We start from the raw sequence: 16,719 nt of genomic DNA on the forward strand, positions 1-16,719 counted from the left end.
AGTGTACAAACTCTTACTTCTTCCCCCAGACACACAGCTACCAACATACACTTTGGGCTGGAATAATGACCTTAGTAATGAGACTGATCAGAAAACCTGGTATCAATCATTCAAATTAGCAAAGCATTCCTCAGTGTCTGCTGTGGTACAGGAAATCCATTTCAAGCTGCTCAGTAGGTGGTATTATACACTGACTAGACTACACAAGTACTTCCCATCTGCAAGCCCCCTGTGCTGGAGGGTATGTGGAGAACATGGTACGCTTCTCCACGTTTGGTGGTCGTGTCCGTAGCTTCAGGCCTTTTGGACAGAAGTGCTGGGCCATATGTCAGACAAACTACAAATTATGATCCCCAACACTCCAGAAACAATTCTCTTTCTCAATCTCCCCAAAACTAGTGCAACGCATGTACAGGCCCTTTTACTCATAATGCTTACGGGGGCTAAAAAGCTTATTCCTAAAAAATGGAAGTCAAGGGAGGGATATCCCCATGGCCGAGGACTGGATAGCCTCGGTCAATGAGCTATTGATTCTTAAAAGATTCCATTACTTTAAAACTAACCAGATTGGCACTCATGAAATGATGTTAGCTATATGGAGAGGTTCTCCCGTTTAATGAGCTGTACCTATATCAAACTAATAATCGCAGCACACACTGGCCTAGATTTGGAGTTCGGCGGTAAAAGGGCTGTTAACGCTCCGCGGGCTTTTTTCTGGCCGCACCATAAATTTAACTCTGGTATCGAGAGTTAAAACAAATGCTGCGTTAGGCTCCAAAAAAGGAGCGTAGAGCATTTTTACCGCAAAAGCAACTCTCGATACCAGAGTTGCTTACGGACGCGGCCGGCCTCAAAAACGTGCTCGTGCACGATTCTCCCATAGGAAACAATGGGACTGTTTGAGCTGAAAAAAAACCTAACACCTGCAAAAAAGCAGCGTTCAGCTCCTAACGCAGCCCCATTGATTCCTATGGGGAAACACTTCCTACGTCTGCACCTAACACCCTAACATGTACCCCGAGTCTAAACACCCCTAATCTTACACTTATTAACCCCTAATCTGCCGCCCCCGCTATCGCTGACCCCTGCATATTTTTTTTAACCCCTAATCTGCCGCTCCGTAAAACGCCGCCACCTACGTTATCCCTATGTACCCCTAATCTGCTGCCCTAACATCGCCGACCCCTATGTTATATTTATTAACCCCTAATCTGCCCCCCACAACGTCGCCTCCACCTGCCTACACTTATTAACCCCTAATCTGCCGAGCGGACCTGAGCGCTACTATAATAAAGTTATTAACCCCTAATCCGCCTCACTAACCCTATCATAAATAGTATTAACCCCTAATCTGCCCTCCCTAACATCGCCGACACCTACCTTCAATTATTAACCCCTAAACTTCCGATCGGAGCTCACCGCTATTCTAATAAATGGATTAACCCCTAAAGCTAAGTCTAACCCTAACACTAACACCCCCCTAAGTTAAATATAATTTTTATCTAACGAAATAAATTAACTCTTATTAAATAACTTATTCCTATTTAAAGCTAAATACTTACCTGTAAAATAAACCCTAATATAGCTACAATATAAATTATAATTATATTATAGCTATTTTAGGATTAATATTTATTTTACAGGCAACTTTGTAATTATTTTAACCAGGTACAATAGCTATTAAATAGTTAAGAACTATTTAATAGTTACCTAGTTAAAATAATAACAAATTTACCTGTAAAATAAATCCTAACCTAAGTTATAATTAAACCTAACACTACCCTATCAATAAAATAATTAAATAAACTACCTACAATTACCTACAATTAACCTAACACTACACTATCAATAAATAAATTAAACACAATTCCTACAAATAACTACAATTAAATAAACTAGCTAAAGTACAAAAAATAAAAAAGAACTAAGTTACAGAAAATAAAAAAATATTTACAAACATAAGAAAAATATTACAACAATTTTAAACTAATTACACCTACTCTAAGCCCCCTAATAAAATAACAAAGCCCCCCAAAATAATAAATTCACTACCCTATTCTAAATTAAAAAAGTTACAAGCTCTTTTACCTTACCAGCCCTGAACAGGGCCCTTTGCGGGGCATGCCCCAAGAATTTCAGCTCTTTTGCCTGTAAAAGAATAAATACAATACCCCCCCCCCCCCCCAACATTACAACCCACCACCCACATACCCCTAATCTAACCCAAACCCCCCTTAAATAAACCTAACACTAAGCCCCTGAAGATCTTCCTACCTTGTCTTCACCATCCAGGTATCACCGATCCGTCCTGGCTCCAAGATCTTCATCCAACCCAAGCGGGGGTTGGCGATCCATAATCCGGTCCAGAAGAGGCTCCAAAGTCTTCCTCCTATCCGGCAAGAAGAGGACATCCGGACCGGCAAACATCTTCTCCAAGCGGCATCTTCGATCTTCTTCCATCCGGTGCGGAGCGGGTCCATCTTGAAGCAGGCGACGCGGATCCATCCTCTTCTTCCGATGTCTCCCGACTAATGACGGTTCCTTTAAGGGACGTCATCCAAGATGGCGTCCCTCGAATTCCGATTGGCTGATAGGATTCTATCAGCCAATCGGAATTAAGGTAGGAATTTTCTGATTGGCTGATGGAATCAGCCAATCAGAATCAAGTTCAATCCGATTGGCTGATCCAATCAGCCAATCAGATTGAGCTCGCATTCTATTGGCTGTTCCGATCAGCCAATAGAATGCGAGCTCAATCTGATTGGCTGATGGGATCGGCCAATCGGATTGAACTTGATTCTGATTGGCTGATTCCATCAGCCAATCAGAAAATTCCTACCTTAATTCCGATTGGCTGATAGAATCCTATCAGCCAATCGGAATTCGAGGGACGCCATCTTGGATGACGTCCCTTAAAGGAACCGTCATTAGTCGGGAGACATCGGAAGAAGAGGATGGATCCGCGTCGCCTGCTTCAAGATGGACCCGCTCCGCACCGGATGGAAGAAGATCGAAGATGCCGCTTGGAGAAGATGTTTGCCGGTCCGGATGTCCTCTTCTTGCCGGATAGGAGGAAGACTTTGGAGCCTCTTCTGGACCGGATTATGGATCGCCAACCCCCGCTTGGGTTGGATGAAGATCTTGGAGCCAGGACGGATCGGTGATACCTGGATGGTGAAGACAAGGTAGGAAGATCTTCAGGGGCTTAGTGTTAGGTTTATTTAAGGGGGGTTTGGGTTAGATTAGGGGTATGTGGGTGGTGGGTTGTAATGTTGGGGGGGGGGGTATTGTATTTATTCTTTTACAGGCAAAAGAGCTGAAATTCTTGGGGCATGCCCCGCAAAGGGCCCTGTTCAGGGCTGGTAAGGTAAAAGAGCTTGTAACTTTTTTAATTTAGAATAGGGTAGGGAATTTATTATTTTGGGGGGCTTTGTTATTTTATTAGGGGGCTTAGAGTAGGTGTAATTAGTTTAAAATTGTTGTAATATTTTTCTTATGTTTGTAAATATTTTTTTATTTTCTGTAACTTAGTTCTTTTTTATTTTTTGTACTTTAGCTAGTTTATTTAATTGTATTTATTTGTAGCAATTGTGTTTAATTTATTTATTGATAGTGTAGTGTTAGGTTAATTGTAGGTAATTGTAGGTAGTTTATTTAATTATTTTATTGATAGGGTAGTGTTAGGTTTAATTATAACTTAGGTTAGGATTTATTTTACAGGTAAATTTGTTATTATTTTAACTAGGTAACTATTAAATAGTTCTTAACTATTTAATAGCTATTGTACCTGGTTAAAATAATTACAAAGTTGCCTGTAAAATAAATATTAATCCTAAAATAGCTATAATATAATTATAATTTATATTGTAGCTATATTAGGATTTATTTTACAGGTAAGTATTTAGCTTTAAATAGGAATAAGTTATTTAATAAGAGTTAATTTATTTCGTTAGATAAAAATTATATTTAACTTAGGGGGGTGTTAGTGTTAGGGTTAGACTTAGCTTTAGGGGTTAATCCATTTATTAGAATAGCGGTGAGCTCCGATCGGAAGTTTAGGGGTTAATAATTGAAGGTAGGTGTCGGCGATGTTAGGGAGGGCAGATTAGGGGTTAATACTATTTATGATAGGGTTAGTGAGGCGGATTAGGGGTTAATAACTTTATTATAGTAGCGCTCAGGTCCGCTCGGCAGATTAGGGGTTAATAAGTGTAGGCAGGTGTCGGCGACGTTGAGGGGGGCAGATTAGGGGTTAATAAATATAATATAGGGGTCGGCGGTGTTAGGGGCAGCAGATTAGGGGTACATAGGGATAACGTAGGTGGCGGCGATTTGCGGTCGGAAGATTAGGGGTTAATTATTGTAAGTAGCTGGCGGCGACGTTGTGGGGGGCAGGTTAGGGGTGAATAAATATAATACAGGGGTCGGCGGGGTTAGGGGCAGCAGATTAGGGGTACATAAGTATAACGTAGGTGGCGGTCGGCAGATTAGGGGTTAAAAATTTTAATCGAGTGGCGGCGGTGTGGGGGGAGCTCGGTTTAGGGGTACATAGGTAGTTTATGGGTGTTAGTGTACTTTAGGGTACAGTAGTTAAGAGCTTTATAAACCGGCGTTAGCCAGAAAGCTCTTAACTCCTGCTATTTTCAGGCGGCTGGAATCTTGTCGTTAGAGCTCTAACGCTCACTGCAGAAACGACTCTAAATACCGGCGTTAGAAAGATCCCATTGAAAAGATAGGCTACGCAAATGGCGTAGGGGGATCTGCGGTATGGAAAAGTCGCGGCTGAAAAGTGAGCGTTAGACCCTTTAATCACTGACTCCAAATACCAGCGGGCGCCCAAAACCAGCGTTAGGAGCCTCTAACGCTGGTTTTGACGGCTACCGCCGAACTCTAAATCTAGGCCACTGTGAGTTGACCGTTCCCTCCCCCTTTTTTTTCTCTCCTCCCTTTTTCTGCATCTCCACCCTTTTAGTACATTTCTAACTCCCCCCTTATATTTGACGCATGATACCAATTATTCAATGTATAACTTTTTGAAGAGAATGTTTATAAGAGAAAAACAGGAAAAATGATAAAATAAAGGGAAAAGATAAAAAAAAAAAACCAAAAAACAAGCTTCAACAAGTAAGCTGCAAACGTGGATGTACTTAAATGATTGCGTAACAGTGCATTGTTATAATTTCCTAAAAGTGTAAACATTGTCCACACCAGATTGCTGGTGTATAATACTGTCTCTTTTTATTGTACATCTGGAAAAAGGTTTTCTTTGTTTCAATAAAGCTTGTTTGAAAAAAAAAAAAACAAAAAAAAAAAAAACAAGCACCTGATGCACAGATGGAAGGAGGTACTAGTTACAGAACGCCACGGACATATGCAGACTTTCCTCGAACACTATGGGACTTTGACAACTCATTTGGCCAGAACACTAAATTGACTTTTACATTCCGCATTAGATCCGAAATGTGGGGTAAATACATTTGAGAGGGTGCCTATGCAACTTTATAGTCTATGATGGCCTATTATTGGGTATCCCTATTTGGGACTCTAGCATATAGAGACTATATATAACATCTATCAGGTTTATGGCTTGAGATTTATGGTTTTGTAGATGATGATCTGAGGGTCTGAGAAGGGGGGAACATCCATATCCTAAGCGTAGTGAATCTTATTTTGAGCCTCCTTGGCTATGATGCAGCAGACTTAGCTTCAGTTAAACTTTTTTTTTTAGTTTCCAAGGTTCCCCTTGTAGTGCCTTAATACTGTTACTTAGTTAAATAGTTTGGTCCGCATAGCTTATCAATCTTTAATGTATGTGCACATGGTCATAGTCTATACAGGAGGTCCCCTTATCTTAAAATTTTGTATGAGACACTAGGAGCAGTCACCTATTATCCTTTACAGTGATGATTACAACATTCTTATATACACATAATAAGTAAGAATGTAGTCCTTAACTCTCACTCTCCTACAAAAACTACGAATCTGGGGACCATTTTAGTTCAAAACCTAGGACACTCTTGATCTACAGTAAGATGCTTTTAGCCAGCCCTATTTAGGGAACCAACACCTAGGGGCCAAATTATCAAGCTCCAAACGAATTATCAAGCTTCACACATGTTTTGGAACTCCACAAATTGAAATTGATAAAAACATAATTTATGTAAGAACTTACCTGATAAATTAATTTCTTTCATATTGGCAAGAGTCCATGAGCTAGTGGCGTATGGGATATACATTCCTACCAGGAGGGGCAAAGTTTCTCAAACCTCAAAATGCCTATAAATACGCCCCCCACCACACCCACAATTCAGTTTAACGAATAGCCAAGAAGTGGGGTGATAAGAAAGGAGCGAAAGCATCAACGAGGAATTGGAATAATTGTGCTTTATACAAAAAAATCATAACCACCACAAGGGTGGGCCTCATGGACTCTTGCCAATATGAAAGAAATGAATTTATCAGGTAAGTTCTTACATAAATTATGTTTTCTTTCATGTAATTGGCAAGAGTCCATGAGCTAGTGAAGTATGGGATAGCAAATACCCACGCAAGAGTCACTAGAGAGGGAGGGATAAAATAAAGACAGCCAATTCCGCTGAAAAATTAATCCACAACCCAAATCAAAAGTTTCAATCTTTATAATGAAAAAAAACTGAAATTATAAGCAGAAGAATCAAACTGAAACAGCTGCCTGAAGTACTATTCTACCAAAAACTACTTCTGAAGAAGAGAAAACATCAAAATGGTAGAATTTAGTAAAAGTATGCAAAGAAGACCAAGTCGTTGCTTTGCAAATCTGATCAACAGAAGCTTCATTCTTAAAAGCCCAGGAAGTAGAAACTGACCTAGAAGAATGAGCCGTAATCCTCTGAGGCGGGGATTAACCCGACTCCAAATAAGCATGATGAATCAAAAGCTTTAACGAAGATGCCAAAGAAATGGCAGAAGCCTTCTGACCTTTCCTAAAACCAGAAAAGATAACAAATAGACTAGAAGTCTTTCTGAAATCTTAGTAGCTTCAACATAATATTTCAAAACTCTTACCACATCCAAAGAATGTAAGGATCTTTTCAAAGAATTCTTAGGATTAGGACACAAGGAAGGGACAATAATTCCTCTACTAATGTTGTTAGAATTCACAACTTTAGGTAAAAATTTAAATGAAGACAGCAAAACCACCTTATCCTGATGAAAAATCAGAAAAAAGAGACTCACAAGAAAGAGCAGATAATTCAAAAACTGTTCTAGCTGAAGAGATGTCTAAAAGGAACAATACTTTCCATGAAAGTAATTTAATGTCCAAAGAATGCATATGCTCAATCGGAAGAGCCTGTAAAGCCCTCAGAACCAAATTAAGACTCCAAGGAAGAGAAATTGGCTTAATGACAGGCTTGATATGAACCAAAGCCTGAACAAAACAATGAATATCAGAAAGATTAGCAAATTTTTCTGTGAAAACAGCACAGAAAGAGCAGAGATTTGTCCTTTCAAGGAACTTGCAGACAAAAACCCTTATCCAAACCATACTGAAGAAACTATAAAATCCTAGGAATTCTAAAAGAATGCCAAGAGAATTTGAGAATGTAATTCTTCCAAACTCAATAATAAATCTTTCTAGACACAGATTTACGAACCTGCAACATAGTATTAATCACTGAGTCAATTGAAAATTTAAGGCAAGAAAAATATTTTAATTCATATGCATTTTCCCAAAAAATGAAACTGACAGTCTGAAAGAAGGAAAATAAACTGATTGACCTGAATCATGGCAAATATAAGTATAAAACATATATTTAGAACTTTACATATAAAGTGCCAAACCATAGCTGAGAGTGTCATAAATAAAAGATAAGACTTACTTACCCAAAAACACTCATCTACATAAAGTAGATAGCCAAACCAGTACTGAAACGAGAATCAGTAGAGGTAATGGTATATAAGAGTATATCGTCGATCTGAAAAGGGAGGTCGGAGAAGAAATCTCTACGACCGATAACAGAGAACCTATGAAATAGATCCTCTAGAGGAAGACCATGGTATTCAATAGGCAATACTCCCTTCACATCCCTCTGACATTCACTGCACTCTGAGAGGAAAACCGGGCTTCAGCCTGCTGCGAAGCGCATATCAACGTAGAAATCTAGCACAAACTTACTTCACCACCTCCATGGGAGGCAAAGTTTGTAAAACTGAATTGTGGGTGTGGTGGGGGGCGTATTTATAGGAATTTTGAGGTTTGGGAAACTTTGCCCCTCCTGGTAGGAATGTATATCCCATACGTCACTAGCTCATGGACTCTTGCCAATTACATGAAAGAAATTGTATGTACCTGGTAAGATGATACTAGTTATAAAAAACTACAACAAAAGAATAAGCTAAATATAGTTGATTCAAGAGTGGCTTTTACTTGAGCTGAGTACATGACTCATTTAACGCTACCTATAGCTACCATATACTATACTTATAATACTGGCTACCTAAGATTTCTAAAATGTAATATCATATTATTGACAGTTATAACAAACTATAACATAAGAATTAATATAATTGATGCAAGAGTAGCTTTCACAGGAGCTGTGTACATGACTTATTTAATGATACTTCTGCCATATATTTATCGTATACTATACTTGTACTAATGGCCACCTGAGTACTTTATGCCAGTTCCTCTTCATAGCTGTTTTCCTCTTACCCCCACTGAACATTTGATACTAGTTAACTGTTTTATCAGAGGTCCAAGAGTGACCGTTAATATCATTTCAGTCCCTCCCCTGTGCTTTATACTCTCATCTGGGGTCAAGAGTGGCCCTATACAGTTTGTGAGGCATTCCATATACAGTAAACTCTCAGTTAACCAGAACTCAAGCAACCAGAACAAAAAAAAAATCAAAGATACTGTACATTAACCCCTTAATGACCACAATGTACCCTGTATGTCACTGGTCGTTAAGGGTTTTTTCAGGACATAATAGCACAAGTCTAGCAAGAACACGCTATTAATGCCCTCCCTCCAGCAGTCTTTGTGGAATAGAGCAGTCTCAACTCTGGTGGCAAGACCACGCTATAAAACAATCAAGTCCCAAAAAAAGGCCAGCGACATACAGGGTACGTTGCTGGTCCTTAAGGGGTTAAAATTAACACTAACTTTGCTCTGCAGCTTCCTTTCTCTATAGTGGGCTCCCAAAGGTGATCCTACATAACTGCTCCTGAAAGTTGTGAGCACAAGGCAGTCTGAGAATTAGTCATCACGCTGCCACTAGGTGCCCGGGACTGAACGGAGGCGGCAATAATATTAATTATTCATTTGCTTTTAGTTACTGTATTTAAATATTAATATCAAGTAAATACAATGATTATAGTATAATATGGGTTATAGAACCTTGTTAGGCTTATTTTTAATAGTAACTCTCAAGCAACCAGAAACTACACTTATCCGGAATCTACCAATCCCCATGAGTGCCGGTTAACTGGGAGTTTACTATTTATTTAAAATGAGATTTCATAGCAATATGTCCATCTACATAACTAATGATGGAGAATTTCGATTGTTAGATGACTTACAGATAAGTCCATAGAAAATGTATACTCGAGAATACTATTATAATATTGTAACTTGGGTGGTCACACCAAGAGCCATTTATGACAATCTAATGTTTGAAATTATATTTACTAATCACCTATAATGCTTGCAGAAACGTATGCATACCTGCCCACTTTCATTGTACGCTTGTTAACTTGTTGTTTAATTGTTTACTTATCGTATCAGTCTGTCTGTTTTAAACAACTCTGTATTGCTGTAAATGGACATTTGTTATATATTGTCAATGCCAAAAATCTTAATAAAATATTAAAAATAATAAAAAAAAAAAATTGTACGGGGCGGAGCCGGCCGAGGATCGTAATGGCCGCATGATTCTTAGCTCCGGTTAGAGGAGCTCTTTCCACGGCATTATTAGGGGTCATACCGGTAACTACAGAGCCGGAAAAAACACCCAAATACCAGGCGAAACATAGAGATACCGACCTACAAACTTTTGAAGCTGCACAGAGGAGACTGGAAATTGCACCATACCCCGGAGCGTGTCAGGCCTAAGTGCGCACCACGTTAAAACAACAAGCTGACGCTCACACCATCGCTATAAGGGGTAAGAATACAGCATTCAATCCAATACATACATGCCTTACAACTACCCTCTCTGTGTAAATAAACGGAGGCTTAGTCGGAAGCACAAGTGACTGTCTGGGAAACAACACGAAACAGCATTAGCTAATGGAGCCGGTTTAGGCCCTCTCCGGACTGTTAATTATAAACCCCTGGGGCAGAAGCACTAAGTCCCCCACAACTCCAGCCTTGTTAAAACCACGCAACACAGCGTTTGGGGGTATCCCACTACTGATAAGAACTCAGCTTTGAACATGTGAACAGTCTCTAACGCACACCGCATTAAGCAGCTGAAAACGACATTGATCTGCAGAGGTACATAAGCCTGAAAGTTACCAAATCAAACCCCGAAAGTGGTGCCTAGGCAGATAAATACAGATTGGTCACACTACTACTGTAAGGACACTGCTTTACAGCGCTGTCAAAAAGAACTATTGCTTATTTATTACATTGATCTGCAGAGGTACATAAGCCTGAAAGTTACCAAACCAAACCCCGAAAGTGGTGCCTACGCAGATAAATACAGATTGGTCACACTACTACTGTAAGGACACTGTTTTACAGCGCTGTCAAAAAGAACTACTGCTTATTTATTTTCTCTATTACATCTACACCTTGTGCTGTGATAGCACCTGTCACCATATTTCAGCAAAGTGTGCAAACTGATCATTAACCGCACTGACTCTTTAATGCCAGAAATGGCGTCTAGACGCACACCCAGGCCAGACAAAAGCACTAAGGGCCTAACAACTCCCAATACTAAAATGGACAACTTCTTTAAAGTCATGGAATCCTCCATGTCTGCTACAGCTGAGCAACCAGATTCTGAACAGATCACTGCGGAAATGGATTCTCCTGCTCTCCTCACTATAGCTGATATACAGAATCTGCCGACTAATGCAGACTTTGCCTCCTTTTTTACCCAGGTTGGGAAACTCATTAAAGATGGACTATCTGAAGTTAGGAAGGATCTCTCAGACCTGGGGGAAAGAGTTATGCAGGCAGAGGAGGATCTGGAACAATTTTCTAATACTACAGAACTTCAAAACCGTACTCTCCAAGTGCACGATGATATGATACTACAACTCCAAAACCAAGTCGAGGATTTAGACAATAGAGGGAGACGACAGAACCTAAGAATAAGAGGTGTTTCAGAGAAAGTTTCAACATCCCAAATCCAACAGCACCTACAGCAACTGTTTCAACACATCCTACAGGAAGATATACCAGCTATCCCCTTAGACAGAGCCCATCGAGCCCTACGTCCAAAACCACCAGAAGATAAGCCTCTCAGAGACATAATTCTGCGATTTCAAAACTTCAAAGATAAGGAGAAGGTGATGACAGCCTCACGGAAAACACGTCGAATTTTGTTCGAAGGAGATGAAATACAGATATATGCAGACTTAAGTAACATTACACTCTCCAAGCGCAGGGAGGCAAGATACCTCACAATGCATCTCCAGGACTTAAAAATACCCTATAGATGGGGTTTCCCTTTCTGCATCAAAGTGCTACACAACTCCCAGATCGTCACATATAGCCACCCAGATGATCTAGAGCAATTCTGCAGCAGTTTAAAGATTCCACTTCCATCTATAAGCTCATCTGAACCTACTTCAAGACCAGGAGATAATACCCTATTCCCGGCACCGAAACAACAAAGACTTGCCTGGACGAAAGTTATCAAGAAAACTAATAAAAGGAACCAGCAAGCAAGCCAGCAAGATGGTGAAACAACCTGAAAATAAAGATCTTAAGGCGCTGGTCCGCCACATACTTGCCGATTATCCAGTATAATCCAATGTCAGGACTCTAGAACTTTCTAGTAACCAGTACAGAAAATGCTTTGTATTCATATACAACTGTATTATTATTATAGAATAGATTACAACTAGCACACCAAATACCAGCCTCCCCTCCAGATAATCCCCACTACTTAGTATTCAAACCTCAGATGGAAATGCTCCCTCATAGTAATTCTCTTTATTTACTATGACCCCCCCATCTAGTATGAGATACTGTTTTAAGTATTGTTGTTTTGTTGTGTTATTGTTATTGCATTCTATGTTTTACTTATTCTCTCTATTTTTTCCAGCGGATCCTTACACTAGAGGAGATCGCTGTTCCCTAGGCACCCTCCCTTTCCCTTCTTATCCCTTTTCTGACAGAGACGCAGCGGTAAGACATCAGCAGCGAGCTTTCATACTCAGGTACTGTGACCTGCAACACATAAACAATCACACTGAACGAACAGACACCCCTTCCAATTCATATGCAGCAACTGATAGGCTCTGCAAACAACACTACATAAACACTCTTCTTCAAAGCACATATGGCAGTCCCTGATATGTTATTAATCTCCCAAAACGTTAAAGGCCTAAACTCGCCCACTAAAAAATCTATTGCCCTTAATTGGTTTCATAAACACAAAGGAGAGGTGATCTTCCTACAAGAGACACACTTTTGCAAACATCTGACACCGAAATGTTCCTCTAAACAATTCCCAACGGGTTTTTTTAATTCAGCACCTACTAAGCGGAATGGAGTAGGCATTCTATTTAGACATGATATCCCCTTCCAGCTCACTCAGCAATACACAGACAATGAGGGACGTTTTTTGATCTTAGTAGGTACCATATACAACCACCCAACCACATTTGCGACCTACTATGCTCCAAATACTGGCCAGGCCCGTTTTTTCCAAAAAACTGATCAGAAACTTATTAGAAGTAGCACAGGGGGTACTGATCCTGGGGGGTGACAGCAACGTAGCTATGGAACCATCATTAGATTGCTCTAACAAAAGGAGCTCAATGCCCAAAAGCTCCCTCGGTGCCATTTCTAGGGCCCTGCGCAGTGCAACACTATTAGATGCGTGGAGAATCCAACACCCCGAACAAAGGACATATAGCTTTTATTCAAACCCTCAAAAGTCATATTCCAGAATAGACCACATATTTATAGACCAGAGGAGCCTTCCCCTAGTGAAACACTCGGAAATTCTGCCGACCCCATGGTCTGACCATTCGATGATAACACTATCCTTGACCCTACCAAATAAACCCCTATCTGACCCTCATTGGCGACTAGACGAAACACTTCTACTGCAGCCACCAATTAAAGATAAAATTACGTGCACGCTCAAAGACTATTTCTTACATAACACTACCCCAGACACATCCCCTGCCCTCATATGGGAAGCACATAAAGCAGTTGTGAGAGGGGAATTCCTAAAGCAGAAATCTATTGCAAAGAAAAACTATAATGGAAAATATAACATATTAGTCCATCAACTCCGAGACATTGAGCGACTGCATATGCAAGCCCCAGCCAAAGCACAGCACATAACCCAACGGACTAAGACTAGAAGGGAATTGAATGACCTACTCAATAAAGAGGCACACGGGAAGGCAATCTATTTAAACAAACTTTACTTTGTAGAAGGTAATAAGGCGGGTCCTTTACTGGCCAGAGCCCTTAGAGATCGCACAAATAACCGATTTATTCGTAAATTATCCCTGCCAACCACACCAGGTGAATACACCCACGACAGTAGAGAAATTGCAAATGGGTTTAGAGACTATTACAAACAACTCTATAATATCCCTGCAACCCCACACTCCACAGACAATGAGGCAATAGACTCTTATATTCTAGGGGCTAATGTCCCAACTCTACCTAACCACACCTCAAAACAATTAGAGGACCCCATATCCTTACAAGAAGTCATAGCAGCTATAAATGGAGCACCAATGCGTAAGAGCCCTGGCCCTGATGGCCTATCGGCCTCATATTACAAGCAGTTCCAATCCATCCTGGCACCCCACCTCACTAATCTGTTTAACTCTCTTGATAAAGATGGACAACTCTCTCCCAATCTATTAGAAGCACACATATCGATAATCCCCAAAGCAGGAAAACCGCCCACGGAACCAAGTAGTTACCGCCCTATATCCCTATTAAATGGGGATATAAAAATATATGCCAAAATACTAGCAAATCGGATTAGCAAGGTACTTCCAACTCTAGTGCATGTAGACCAAGCCGGCTTTGTTCCGCTCAGGGAGGCCAGGGACAACACAATTAGGGTTCTCCATTTAATGGAATTTGTAAAATCAAAACATATCCCTGCTGTCCTGGTCTCCACTGATGCGGAAAAGGCCTTTGATAGACTGAACTGGCCCTTCCTACGTAGCACATTTAAACATTTTGGTTTCGGGGAACTAATGATCAAACGAATATTTCACCTATATAATAATCCCTCGGCAAAAGTCCGCGCAAATGGGGTACTATCTCATAGCTTTCATATTAACAACGGAACCAGGCAAGGTTGCCCACTCTCACCCATACTCTTTGTCCTCACGATGGAGATCCTAGCTTGTCATATCAGAAAAAACCCAGATATACACGGCATTAACATTGGCCCAGACTCACACAAACTAGCTATGTTTGCAGACGACGTGCTGGTCACCTTAACGCTCCCTGACATATCTATGCCCAACCTGACCCTGGAATTTGACAAGTTTAGTAGATTTTCGCACTTTCACATAAACTATTCAAAATCAGAACTCTTAAATATCTCCATGACTGCCAGTACCTTTGCAACCTTTACACCAGCTTGTCCATTTAAAATACAAAATTTGCACCTAAAATATTTAGGCATAGTGTTATCAGCTAGTCCAGGGCGATGGTTCGCCTTGAACTACCGGCCTCTACTACAATCCATACAACACTCCTTATCCTCCTGGAAGGACAAACCTTTGTCATGGTGGGGTAGAATACAGTCAATTAAAATGACAATACTCCCAAAAATTCTATACACTCTGCAGGCTATGCCAATCGCCCTTCCTAAAACATTCTTACAACAGCTTCAAAAAGCTGTGAATACCTTTGTATGGGGTAAATCACGCCCAAGGATAGCGAGGGAAACAATGTATAGATCCCTCCAGAATGGAGGACTGGGATTGCCAGACATTAGCTTATATTATCATGCATCGGTGCTGCAGAGAATACTAGACTGGCATTGTAGAAAAGACTCTAAGGCATGGGTAGCAATTGATTCTCAGTTACTCAGATCCCCTAATCCAGGCCCCCTTTGCTGGCTCCCCAAAACTAGGCGCACTCCCTCTTGTCAATCGTCTATACTCTATCGACATATATTCAGCACTTGGGATTACTTACTCAAAACGACCCAGTCACTATCGACACCTACCTCCCCTCTCACGCCAATCTTCCCTAACATAGAACTGATGGGAGGATATGACAACAGGAAAAAAGACGCACTAATCACTGAGCTGCTAGACTCGGTCCCCGTAGCTAACTTGATCACGCAAGGCAAACTAAGAACTAGAGAAGAACTTACACCAATCCTATTTGGGTCCTTTGTCCCGTGGCTAAAATATGCGCAATTGCGACACTTTATTGTGACATCTCCCAATAAGGCAGACCTTCTGAGAGTACCGACGCCTTTTGAACAAATCTGCCTATCAGGGAAAACAACCAGAGGTACACTTTCACTAGCTAAAGGGATACTCCAAAATGCACAAACCCCTTCACTCCCACCATATGCAGCTAAGTGGCACAGAGAACTAGATACAGCGATAGATACTAAACAATGGCTGCAAATATATCAGAACACACGTACCTCATCCACTTCCCCTAAGGTCATTGAACTCAACTACAAAGTACTTATGCGCTGGTACTTGACACCAGTTAGGTTAAACAACATTTACCCCACCTCCTCATCTTTGTGCTGGAGAGGTTGCAATGACCGGGGCACCACACTGCACATGTGGTGGTCATGCCCCAAACTTAACTCATATTGGAAGGGAATAGAATCCACACTAGGACAATTAACAGAGACGGTCTTCTCTCTAAATCCTAAATTGATCCTCCTAAATGAGTCCCCCCCTCTCCAATGTAAAATTAGGAAAACACTAATACGCATTGGTCTCAACAGCACTAAGTCTCTGATCGCCTTACACTGGAAATCCCCCACAATACCTTCACAAGATAACTGGCTACAAAACACAGACAAGATGCTCTCATGTGAAGAATATGGCTATTTTAAAAGAGGCAAATCCGCATTTTATGCGGATGTCAGATTTTATTGGGACTCTATTACTGCCAAACAAACACAATAGACCCCCTATACGCTAGACGCATCTTTAGAGTAAGGAAACCAGGAACACTTTGCGGATCATACAATTTGCTTCATACCACCGACGTGGCGGTTTTATAAATTAGTCGCAAGCATAGCATCAGGGATGTCTCTGTCAGATACTAACCCCCTCCCCCCCTCTTTTTCCCTTGTCCCCCTTTCCCCCTCTGCTGTCTCTTTGTACTTATCCTTAGTTAGATTAAGGTTTGATCCTAGACTAGCGTTTTAGGAGTTATAGCACATGGTAATTGCTCCATACCACCTATGACTTATAGGTAAGATTTATATTAATAACTCCAGAAAACGATTATGGACAATGAAGCCACTGTTAATGACTGTAACAACTTAGACATTATATTCCAGAAGTCTATGGATTAGATATCGGTTGTTTGAA

At 40.6% G+C, this 16,719-nt stretch overlaps 1 protein-coding gene across 1 annotated transcript in view; it reads right to left on the reverse strand.

Moving 5' to 3' along the window:
* The window catches only part of LOC128658035 (gastrula zinc finger protein XlCGF8.2DB-like), a 91,029-nt gene that overhangs the window by 56,755 nt on the left and 17,555 nt on the right, over window positions 1-16,719 (reverse strand). The window lies entirely within an intron of this gene.

This window comes from Bombina bombina, chromosome 4 (genome assembly GCF_027579735.1).
Source record: "Bombina bombina isolate aBomBom1 chromosome 4, aBomBom1.pri, whole genome shotgun sequence".
In the NCBI taxonomy this organism is placed as follows: domain Eukaryota; kingdom Metazoa; phylum Chordata; class Amphibia; order Anura; family Bombinatoridae; genus Bombina; species Bombina bombina.